The sequence below is a fragment of the Pipistrellus kuhlii genome, unplaced genomic scaffold (genome assembly GCF_014108245.1).
Source record: "Pipistrellus kuhlii isolate mPipKuh1 unplaced genomic scaffold, mPipKuh1.p scaffold_m20_p_8, whole genome shotgun sequence".
Lineage (NCBI taxonomy): Eukaryota > Metazoa > Chordata > Mammalia > Chiroptera > Vespertilionidae > Pipistrellus > Pipistrellus kuhlii.
The window spans coordinates 61,400,476-61,413,065 of NW_023425584.1; the positions used below are offsets into that span (position 1 = coordinate 61,400,476).

Consider the following 12,590-nt stretch of genomic DNA (forward strand, 5'->3'; position numbering starts at 1 on the left):
AATTACTGCAAACCAAGGCTTAAAACAATACTCATTTCTTAGCTCACAGGTCTCTGGGTTAGAATTTCAGGCACGATATGTCTAGATTCTCTGCTCAGGCTCTTACAAGGCTAAAATAAATGTATCTACTAAATTGTTCTTATCTAGAGCTCAAGATCCTCTTTGCAGCTTAAGTTGTTATGACAGAACTCAGTTCTTCACAGATGCAAGACATGAGTCTCACTGAGTCTGTCGCTAAGGGCCACTCAACTCCTCCGACCACTCACTCACATTCCTTGCCACCTTCAAACTCAGCAATGAGAACCTCCCTCAAGAGAACACTCTTTGAATGTCTTGGCAACAGGGGCCCCAATACTTTCAAGGGAAGACCTGATGAGGTGAAGCCCACTCGGATAATGCCTCCTAAAACCCCTGGATTTGGGATGTAAATATGTCTGCAAAATCACTTCAAATTAAAGTGTGTTTGATTGCATAACTGAGAAACCAAATTAGTTCATTGTGTATATGCATGCAAATAACATTAAGCCCAAGTAGAAGTATTTTGTGACCACATAGCATATCTCCTCCCTTGAAAATTAAATATACAGCGTGTTGGCTCAAGATGTATGTAACGCAGGAAGATCCTGAACATACCTGCATAATAATCTCCTCTGAAAGAAACCCAGCACTATCTGAGTGAATCATATATATTGGAAAAATATTTTAAAATGCACTGACACAGGAAGGACAGGCTCAGACACAATCTTGCCAAAAAATCCCCCTCAGCAGAACAGTCTACAAGCACCAAGCTTCTTGAAGAGTGAAGATATTTGAACCTACATTGAGCAGTCCAACTGTTAAGACCTGCAAATGAAAGTGTCCCCAAAATGTATCCCCTCAAAATTCCATGGGGCTTGTGAGCACGGGACCCATGAGGCTACTGCGGTCAGAGAAACTGTTCTTAAAGGGTTCCCACACACAGACTCACCCACCCTGCGGCCCAGCACAAAGACAGCTGACTGAAAAGTGGCCAGTCTTTCTGGGAAAGAGGCCTATTTGGTTATTTTAAGGGGGCAGCCTCAAGGGTGGGCATCTAATTTAATACCCATATAGGGGCCTAGCTAATAGGGGCATCCTAAGAGGCAGGCATCTAATCAAACACTCTAAAAGCTGACTGCATCTCCAGAGACCTCAGGGGGCAGGTACTACCTTCACATGCTCCGTCTGCTCACTCCAGGGTCACTGGTACCTCAGAAAAAGAGCTGTGTGCACATCTGAAGCAGCTGCCCAGAAGACACCACTTGTTCGCCTGGCTCTGGTGTCCGTCAGGGCTTATCTTTGTGGGCCCCCTAGGACTGTAATGGAGAAACAGTTCTCAACTAAGTATCCCCAGCCACAGGTCAGAGCAGAGTCAGCAGACTGAAACATACCCAGTCTTTCTGTGAAAGAGGACAATTAGCTTGTCTCCATAGCTAAGGGGCAGGCTTCTAGGGGCTGACCAAAATCCTCTCCAGAAAAGGCGAGGCCAGCAGGCACTATTTGGTGCCCCACACTGCCCACCCCAGGCTCCTCTTGTCTCCTTGGAAGCAAAGACTCCAGTTTTTGTGACTGCTGCCCAAAGGACACGTCCTTGAGACCATGGCCTTGATGGCCAGTGGGCTTTGTGTTCACGGGTTCAACTAGAGCAGAGGTGGGCTAACTTATTAGTCACAGAGCCAAATAGCAACAGCACAATGACTGAAATTTCTTTTGAGAGCCAAACTTTTTAAACTTAAACTTTTTCTAACACCACTTCTTCAAAATAGATTGCCCACGCTGTGGTATTTTGTGGAAGAGCCACAATCAAGGGGCCAAAGAGCTGCATGAGGCTCGCCAGCTGCAGTGTGCCAACCACGGAACTAGACAAAAGCCAACAAATAGGTTTTTACTGGCTATAGCCCAAGGCTCAGTATGGAGGAAGAAGACAGAAACTTCTCCCAGTATTCCCCTCAAAGAGGCACATTCCCATACTTTAGAAACTGCTGTCTCAGAGTCTGGCTTCCAATCAGCCTGAATCTAGATGCTGACTGAGGTCTTATCCATTGAGACATTGACGGGTCTTGGCACACCTGCAGAAGGTACAGCAAACTCAGAATAAAATAGGCTATTTGGACAATGACAAAGGTTTGAGAGGCAACCAACAGCCTGTACAGGGCTGAATAATATGGCTCATCTCCTACATGAGGCCACTCAAGACTGAGAGAGGTGACTATTTTACCTAATAGAAACATACTGAGCGTCAAGGAAAAAAATGAATAAAGGAATCCACTCCATATAAAAGAAGGTAAAAACTAAGAAAAGACCTAATGAAAGGGAGATAAGTGATTTAACTGATAAAGATTTCAAAAGAAAAGTCATGAAGATGCTCAAGGAGTGTGGAGAAAAATACATGAGCCAAGTGAGAATTCCAACCAAGTGGCATTACCAAATAGAAGTCACAGAGACGAAGAGTACAATAACTGACATGAAAAATGCAATAGAGGGTTTATACAGTGAACTGATGAAGTAGAAGGAGCAGCAAACTCAGACAGTGGAGAAGAACTCATCCAATATTAGAGGAACAAAAAGAAAAATGCGTGAAACAGTAAAGATCGCTTAAAGGATTCAGAGGACATCAAGTGGACCAACATTTATTCCCATTATAAAAGTCGCAACAGGAGAAGAGAAAATGGGGCGGAAAACATTTCAAAGTAATAATAGATGAAAATTTCCCTTTTCTGGGCAAGAAAACAGACATCCAGATGCAGGAGGCCCAGAGAGTTCCAAAACAGATGAACCTAGAGGCCCACACCTACACACATTAAAATGTAAAATGTCAAAAGTTGAGGACTAAAAGATAACCACTAACAAAGGCAGTGTGAAAGGAAAAAGCTAAAAAAGAATAAAAATAAATGCAATAATTAGTTAAGGGATACACAAAATAAAAAGCTGTTAATTTTGACATCAAAAATATAAAGTGAGTGGGGGTGAATAAAAATGTAGTGTTAAAATGTGTTCAGAGTAGCCGAAACCGGTTTGGCTCAGTGGTAGAGCGTCGGTCTGCGGACTGAAAGGTCCTGGGTTCAATTCCAGTCAAGGGCATGTACCTTGGTTGCGGGCACATCCCCAGTAGAGGGTGTGCAAGAGGCAGCTGGTCGATGATTCTCTAATCGACGTTTCTAGCTCTCTCTCTCCCTTCCTCTCTGTAAAAAATCAATAAAATATATTTTAGAAATAAAATGTGTTCAGAGTTAAGTCGTTATCAACTTAAAACACACAGAAGTTTTTTTTATAACCCTCATGGTAATCACACACAAAAAAACAACACAGACCTATAAAGATACACAAGATTTTAAAAAAGAGCTCTAAGCATACAACCACAGATTAATTAGATCACAAAGGAAGAGAACAAAAGAAGAAGAAGGAAATATAAAAGAGCCAGGAGACAATTAACAAAATGGCAGTAATTACATACTTATCAATAATTACCTTAAAGGTAAATTCTCTAATCAAAAGAGACAAAATGGCTTAATAATAAATTTTCTAAAAGACCCATCTATATGCTGTCTGGAAGACTCAGTTCAGATGTAAGGACACAAAAACTAAAGATAGATAAATGAAAAAAAAAGTATTCCATGCAAATTTAAACCAAAAGAAAGCTGGGATGACTATATTTATATCAGACAAAACACACTTTACCATGAAGACTGTAATAGGACAAAGAAAGTCATTATATGATTGATTATAATGGAGTCAATCCAATAAGAAAATGTATTATTTGTAAATATTTATGCTCACAAATATGCTAATAGTGATAGACCTCAGGTCAGAAATACACAGCAATCCTCCTATATAATAAAAAGGTAATATGCGAATTGACCAAATGGCAGAATGGCCGGCTGGTCCCTATGACACTCAGCACAGGAGCTGCCCCCTGGTGGTCGATGCACTCCCATAGGGGTGTGCCGCTCAGGCAGAAGCCAGTGAGCACAATGGCAGTAGCAGGAGCCTCTCCTGCCTCCAAGGCAGCACTAAGGAGCAACAAGCTGAGCTGCAAGGAGCAGTGAGGTGTGAGATGGTCAGGAGCAAGGGCTCCCGGAATGCAAGAGGGATGTCTGGCTGCCGGAAACAAACCTAAGCCAGCAGGTGGACATCCCCCGAGGGATCCGTTCTGCAAGAGGGTGCAGGCCAGGCTGAGGAACCCCTCCCCTGGGGTGCACAAATTTTTGTGCACTGGGCCTCTAGTACAATAATAATAGGAAACTTTAATATTCTACTTTCAGCAATAAATAGATTATCCAAATAAAAAATTAATAAGGAAACATTGGCCTTGAACTATGTTAGACCAGATGGACTTAACAGACATTCAGTGAACATTCTATCCAAAAGCAACAGAGCATACATTCTCAAGCACACATGAAACAGTCCCCTGGATGGTTCATATGTTGGGTCACTAAATGAGTCATAAGAATTGCAAAAAGAATAAAATCATCTCAAGCATCTTTTTTTTTTATCACATGATATGAAACTAGAAATCAATTATAAGAAAATTAGAAAAAGCTAAATATGTAGAGATTAAACAATATGCTTCTGAACAACCAATATGCCGAAGACGACGTCAAAAAATGCCTTGAGACAAATGAAAATTAAAATACAACACACCAAAACTTTTTGAAAGCAGCAAAAGCAATTCTAAGAGGGAAATTGATAGTGATAAATGACTATATCAAGAAACAAGAAAATCTCAACCAATGTAAACTTACACCTCAAGGAACTAGAAGAACAATAACAAATGAAGACAATGTTAATTAAAAGAAGGAAATAACAAAGATCAAAGCAAGAAATAAAGTAGAGGTTTAAAAGTCCATAGAATACATCAATGAAACAAAGAGCTGTTTGTTTATTTTTTAAAGTTAAATAAAATAAAGATCAGTGAAGAGAGAGTCAAGATGGCAGCTGGCAGGACAGCAGTGAGGAAGAGTCTGAGTGAGTGAAAGAGTGAAAGGGGACTGTGTGGACGTGTGCTTGTGAATGTGTGTGTAACAGAACCTGCAGGAGACTCAGGGGCTGGTAGACCAGACTCTACTAGACAGGGAGCCTCTGCAAGCACTCCTGGAGCAGCCAGCTCTGGCACAGAAACCATGCCAATTTGAAGGGGAGAGCTGCTGTGACCAGGCGCCCAGGCTCATCACCACCCAGACTGGCCTCAGACACCATACCAGACCAATTAGTAGTAAGGAGATTGAATCAATAATCAAACACCTCTCAACAAAAAAAGATTAGGACCAGATGGCATCATACAATAGATGACGTCTACCAAACACTTAAAATTTTTCAAACCAATCCTTCTCAATCTTTTTCAAAAAAATAGAAAATTAGGGGACACTTCCAACTCATTTTATAAAGGTAGCATTATTCCGGTACCTGAAACCAGACAAGGACACCACAGAGAAGAAAATTACAAGCCAATATCCTTGATGAACATGTATGCAAAAATCATCAACAAAATATTAGCAAATCAAATTCATCAATATATTAAAAGGATCATACACCGTGAGATTCAGTGGAATTTATTCCAGGAATACAAGGATGTTTCAACACCTGCAAACCAATGGAATATACCATGTTAACAAAATGAAAGATAAAAATCCCATCATCTTAACAGATGCAGAAAAACCTTTTGTCAAAATTCAACATCCATTCGTGGCAAGAAAACTCTCGACAAATAGAGTATAAAGGGAACATACCTCAATATAATGAAGACCATACACAACGAACTTACAGCTAACAACATACCAAACAGCAAAAAGCTGTAAGCTTTTCCTCTAAGATCAGGGACAAGGCAAACATGTCAACTTCCATCACTTTTCTTATTAGAGCAATTAGACCAAAAACAAAAACCATAAAATGCGCCCAGGTTATAAAGGATGAATGAAACTGTCACCATTTGCAGATGATGTGATATTTTGCATATAAAACCCTAAAGATTCCACCACAGAATTATTGGAACTAATAAGTTCAGTGAAGTTTCAAGATACAATATTAATACACAAAAATCAGTTGTTTTTCTATATACTAATAGCAAAATATCAGAAAGAAAAATTGAGAAAACAATTTCATTTACAATTATATCAAAAAGAATAAAATACCACAGAAACCGGTTTGGCTCAGTGGATAGAGCGTTGGCTTGGGGACTGAAGGGTCCCAGGTTTGATTTCGTTCAAGGGCATGTACCTTGGTTGCGGGCATATCCCCAGTTGCGGGTGTGCAAGAAGCAGCTGATTGATGACTCTCTCTCATTGATGTTTCTAACTCTCTATCTCTCTCTCTCTCTGTACAAAGTCAATAAAATATATTTTTAAAAAAAGAATAAAATACCTATAAATAAATTTAACCAAAAAAGGTAAAAGAAAACTATAAGACACTGATGAAAAAAATCTGAAGATACAAATAAATGAGAAGATATTCCATGCTTTCTATTGGATTGGAAGAATTAACACTGTTAAAATGTCCATAATACCCAAAGCAATTAAAAAAATTTAATGGCACTTTTCACAAAACTAGAACAATCATAAAATGTGAATGAAATCATGAGACCCTAAACAGCCAAAGCAATTCTGCAAAGAAAGAAAGCAGAAAGCACCATATTTTCCAGATATCAAACTATATTACAAAGTTACAGTAATCAAAACAGTATATACTGGCATTAAAACAGACACATAGATCAACAGAACACAGATATAAACCCATGCACATGTGGTCAATAAATTTATGAAACAGAACCAATAATATGGAATACGGAAAGGACATATTGAATGGGGGAAGTTTCTTTAATGATGGTGGGGAAACTAGATAGCCACATGCAAAGAAATGAAACTACAATACACACAAATTATCTCAAGTTGGATTAAAGTCATAAACATAAGACCTGAAACCATAAATCTTTTACAAGAAAATATAAACAGTAAGCTCCCTGACTTAGTTCTTGGCAATGATTTTTTTGAATCTGACACTAAGAACAACAAAAACAAATTAGTATGACAAAAACTAAAAAGTTTCTGCACAGCAAACAAAACTATCAACAAATGAAAAGGCAGTAAGAGATTAATATCCTAATTACATTTAAAAATTATTTTCTTTCAATAGAAAAAATCCAATTAAAAATTGGCAGGGGACATTTTTGCAAAGATGACATACAGATAGACAACAGGTACATGAAAATGTGCTCAATTTCACTAATAATCAGGGAAATGCAAGTTAAACCACAATGAGATATCACCACACACCTGTTAGAATGACTACTATAAAAAAGATAAGAGATAATTAGTGTTGGCCAGGATATAGAGGAAAAAAAACATGTGTATTGCTGGTGGGAATATAAACTGAACAGTATAGAGGTTCTTCAAATAGTTAAACATAGTACATATAATCCAGTAATTCCACTTCTGGGTATATATCCAAAAATAAAAATAAAAACTCTACCTTTGAAAGATATATGCACCCTCATATTCATTGTAGCATTATTTACATTAGCCAAGACATGGAAGCAACCTAAATGTTCACTGATAAATGAATAGGTAAAGAAAATATGGGGTGTGTGTGTGTGTGTGTGTGTGTGTGTAATATTATTTAGCCATAAAGAGAAAACCCTGCCATTTATGGTAACATGGATGGATCATAAAACTGTACTCTGTGAAATTAGTCACACAGAGAAAGGTAAATATCACATGGTCTCATTTATATGTAGAAAGACAAGACAAAACTCAGATACAGCAAACAGATTGGCAGTTTCCAGAGTCATGGGTGGGTAAGATGGGTAAAGGTGGTCAAAGTTTACAAACTTCTTATAAAAATAATTAAGTACTATTGTAGAATATAATTAACAACATGGTGACTATAGTTAATACTATATTGTATATTTCAATGTTACTAAGTAAATCTTAAAAGTTCTCATCACAAGAATAAAAATGGTAACCATTTTTATTAAATGCTTGTTAACCTACAACATTTGATATATTGTTTTATGCATACTCACTAATCTGTTCTCTATTACAATTTTATCTAATTAAAGTATTTGCCTACTTCATTAGAAATAACTCAAGTATAAATACTAGCCATGCTTTAACTAAATTCCTTCTTTTGGGAAGTTTCAAGGTGCAGTTAGCTCTTAGAGCAGTAACTTCCCAAGACCATCAGAAACTTATTAGAAATTCAAATTCCCTGACAAGCCACATATGGGAGGCAACTGATTGATGTTTCTCTCACCCTCCTCCTCCCTTCCACCCTTCCCCTCTCTCTCTCTCTCTCTCTCTCTCTCTCTCCTATTTCCTTTCTCTACACATATCCTTGGGTGAGGATTTAAAAAATATCAATTAAAAAAACATTTAAAAAAAAACGATTAATTTTATCTACTAAACTATAAAAATAAGACTGCTGGTACTATTAATCGTAGGTACTCTTTCAAAGACGGCAGAATGTATTTTATGCCATTACTAGAGGCCCAGTGCATGAAACTCATGCACACGGGGGAAGGGGGTATCTCTCAGTCCGGCCTACGCCCTCTCGCAGTCCAGGAACCCTCAGGGGATGTCCGACTGCTGCAGGGAGTGGGTCTAAGCCAGCAGTCGGACTCCTTAGCACTGCTGCGGAGGTGGGAGAGGCTCCTGCCACCACTGCTGCGCTTGCCAGCCGTCAGCCTGGCTTCTGACTGAGCAACGTTCCCCCTGTGGGAGTGCACTGACCACCAGGGGGCAGCTCCTAAATTGAGCGTCTGCCTCCTGGTGGTCAGTGCACATCATAGAGACTGGTCAGCCAGTCAACTGTCTGCTCCCTGGTGATCAATGCATGATATAGCGAGTTGTTGAGCGGCCTTAGCATATCTTTAGCATATTGCGCTTTGATTGGTTGAACAGATGACTGGACAACCAAACACTTAGCATATTAGGCTTTTATTACCGTATTTTTCGGACCATAAGACGCACCGGACCATAAGACACACCAGTTTTTAGAGAAAGGAAATGAAGAAAAAAGATTCTGAAACAAATAGTGTCCTAAAATATTTTATGTGCATTAAAACCCACCATCACAGTCATAAACACATGTAATCAACCCTGTAAAGTAAACAGCAGCATTTAGAACCATTTTAGAGCCGGGCAAGCACACAGAGACCACACAGAGCCAGGCAAGTAAAAAAACTTTTTTTTTAAAGTATATGTGTAGGCTATATTTGGACCATAAGACGCAGGAACTTTTCCCCTCCACTTCTGGGGGGGAAAAAAGTGCGTCTTATGGTCCGAAAAATACGGTATATAGGATTATATAGGATGATTTTCTCTTCAATTGCTTTCACATTTCTCATTCACAAGACTGATACACTATTTCCCAGTTGTGGAAAACTGAAAAGCAAAGCGGAGCCACTGTAGAAGGTAGCATTCCAAAGTATTCTGTGGGAGGATATCTCCAGCTCTTGCCCACCCTCGCTCTGGGTCAAAGGTTAAGGGCTGGGACAACCAGCCTTAGAACTGACATCATGTGTGTATGTCAAGATAATGGTCAAGCCAGACCATGAAGCAGGGCCAAGAGCCTAAATGCTGCCCACCATGGAACAGCAATGCCACAGGGTTAGTCAGTGCTCAGTGCAACAGAACCACAGGGAAAGGTATGATTAAAATGAGTCAGAGTCTGGGAAGCCATGGGAAAGTTGCATGGTGGCTTGCCAGTTCCCTAATAGCCTCAGGGCACATATATTTACTTCTAGCTGAACCCTTAACTAAGGGAAGTAAAGTGTCTGGTGTAAATAACACAATCTACACAGCAGCACTGCTTTGAGAGCAAGCTTTCACTCTCTGAGATATGCTCAGAGATAAAGATCAGAGTCAACATTCTGTGAATAAACCAGAAACCATACTGCTCATAACATATGTTTTAAATCAAGATGAATAGATGAAAACAGGACTTGAAATATAAAGCTCAGAAAGCACGTTAATAAAAGTGGAAAACACTAGAGTATAATACATAAATGCTTCCAGTACTAGGAGGATTCAATGTACCAGAAGCATGGCTACCAGGAATGGAAATAACATTTACTAAACACCTACTATGTGCCAGGCATTAATACTAGTACACTGATACTATTTTATTTAATCCTTACAATTCTAGAATTGTTAGTCTCTCTTACAGATGGCATAAGGGATACAAGGAATGAGACTAAATCACAGTCAATTAGTTACAGATTAGGAACTTGAAACCAGGATTTTTCTGGCTCCAAAACCCGTATCTTTCCACTAACCTCACTGTACAGATGTGAAACCCTCTACTGGGACCAGGGATTGAACATTTATGAAAGGACACTAAAAATTAGTAACAATCACCTTTTAGAAAGTGAGAGGTTAGTCAGTATAAAGGTTACACAAAATTTCAATGCAATTTCACAAACATGATTCTTGTAATATTCCTGGCAAGTGAAGAAGGTATTGATATTAAACACATGCACACATAGTTAGATAAATAAGTTAATCAGCTAAAATAATTTAAAGATAAGGCACAGAGTACTATCCCTTTCAGGAAGGAATGAATTGCCCCTTAATGATGTAGTCTGAGTATCACATTAGCACCGTTCACTTGAGGCCTTCATCACCCAAAAACTTTCAGAAAACAAAACTACTATACTAAACACTTCTATTTAGACTAAATTAAAAGTGATTTTATTTACTATTTTACACAATTTAGAAGTTTCTATTTAAAAGACTCATCAGTTTGGTTGTTTTTGCTAAATGTCATATTAGATGATATATTATATATGAACATGTTATTTCAAGATAATTAATTAAACTGTCATTGTGCCCCCTAGGGCGGAAGAGGGAAATTCTGATCTCCAATGCTGTGCCCTGAATTGTGTTCTCACCCAAAATTAACAAACCCACCAGTACCAATCTCCCTTTCTATCAACTTTATTGAGGTATAATTCAGTCATTAAAGTGTATAACGTAATAAATTTTGAGGCAACTATCCTTTCTTAATTTTAGATTAGTTTGCATTTTCTAGAATTTTTATAGCTACAGTCACATTTTATATACTCAAATTTTGAGGCTGGCTTCTTTCACTGGGCTTAATTTGCAATTCACCCAAGTTATCAGTAATTGGTTCTTTATATTGCTGAGTAATATTTCATTGTATAGATATACTACTTTTTGTTTAACCATTCTCTTATTCATGAGTATATGGATGCTTACAATTTTGGCTATCCTATCTAATAAAAGAGTAATATGAAGATTGGGCATCACTCCAACACACAAGATGGCTGCCCCCATGTTGTCAAAGATCCTGCTCCCCTGTAGACACAAGATGACCACCACAGGATGGCCAACAGGCGAGGACGTTTGGAAGAAATCAGGCCTGAAAGAGAGGAAAGTTATGGGCAATCAGGCCAGCAGGGAAGGGCAGTTGAGAGGGACCAGGCCTGCAAGGAAGGGAAGTTAAAGGGGACCAGGCCTGCAGGGGACAGCAGTTAGGGGTGACCAAGCTTGCAGAGGAGGGCAGTTAGAGGTGACCAGGACTCCAGGGGAGGACATTTAGGGGCAATCAGGCTGGCAGGGGAGCAGTTAGGCATCAATCAGGCTGGCATGGGAGTGGTTAGGAGTGATCAGGCTGGCAGGCAGAAGTGGTTAGGGGCAATCAGGAAGATAGGCAGGCAAGTAGTTGGAAGCCAGCAGTCCTGGATTGTGAGCTATGTCCAACTGCCCATTTAGGCCTGATCCTGGTAGGAATCCCAGATTGGAGAGGGTGCAGGCTGGGTTGAGGGACACACCCTCCATGCATAAATTTTGTTCATTGGGCTCTAGTTATAAAGCTGTGAAAAATAATATACAAATCTTTGTGTGGACATATGTGTAATTATTATGCAAAAATAACCAGGAGTAGATTGGCTGAGCTATATGATAGATACGTGTTTAACTTTTAAAGATACTACTAAACACCTTTTTAAAGAGTTTTTAACAATTTACATTCTCATCAGCAGCATTTGTTGTTCCACATCCTCAACAATTGGTATAATCATTATTTTCCAACTAGAGGCCCGGCACACAAAATTGTGCACAAGTACAGTCCCTAGGCCTAGCCTGAGATCAGGGCCACCAGGGCCATGTCTGATGCCCAGTGATGCCCAATGACGCTTCCTCGCCACGGCTGACCCTGCAACACTTGCCACTGCCGCCCTGTGAATCAACTCTCCACAATGCTCTCCACAGCTGCTCTGTGAAGCTCTGTGATGCTCCCCTCTGCTGCCCCACATCACTCTCCACAGCCACCCAGCGATGCTGTCACCCCTGAGATGCACTGGATGCTCATAGCCAGCTGCTCACCACCCGCCACTGATCAACAGTCCCCAGTCCCACCTCACCATGGCCCCTCCCCCTCTATTCGCCTTGGTTCCCTGTTCGTCATGCTGTGATCAGAGCTTATAGGGCAGGGACTGAGAGGTGGTCAATGCACCTCCTGGTGACTGGTCAAGCAGTCATTCCTGTCGTTACACTTATGGTCCAGGCCTTTTATTATATAGGATTTAGACATTCTAATGAGTATATAGTTGTAACTCA

General features: G+C 39.7%; 1 protein-coding gene across 1 annotated transcript in view; it reads right to left on the reverse strand.

Annotated features, from left to right (window-relative positions):
- Positions 1–12,590, reverse strand: part of CBR4 (carbonyl reductase 4) — a 76,820-nt gene that overhangs the window by 41,335 nt on the left and 22,895 nt on the right. The gene's annotated exons all lie outside the window — the stretch shown is intronic.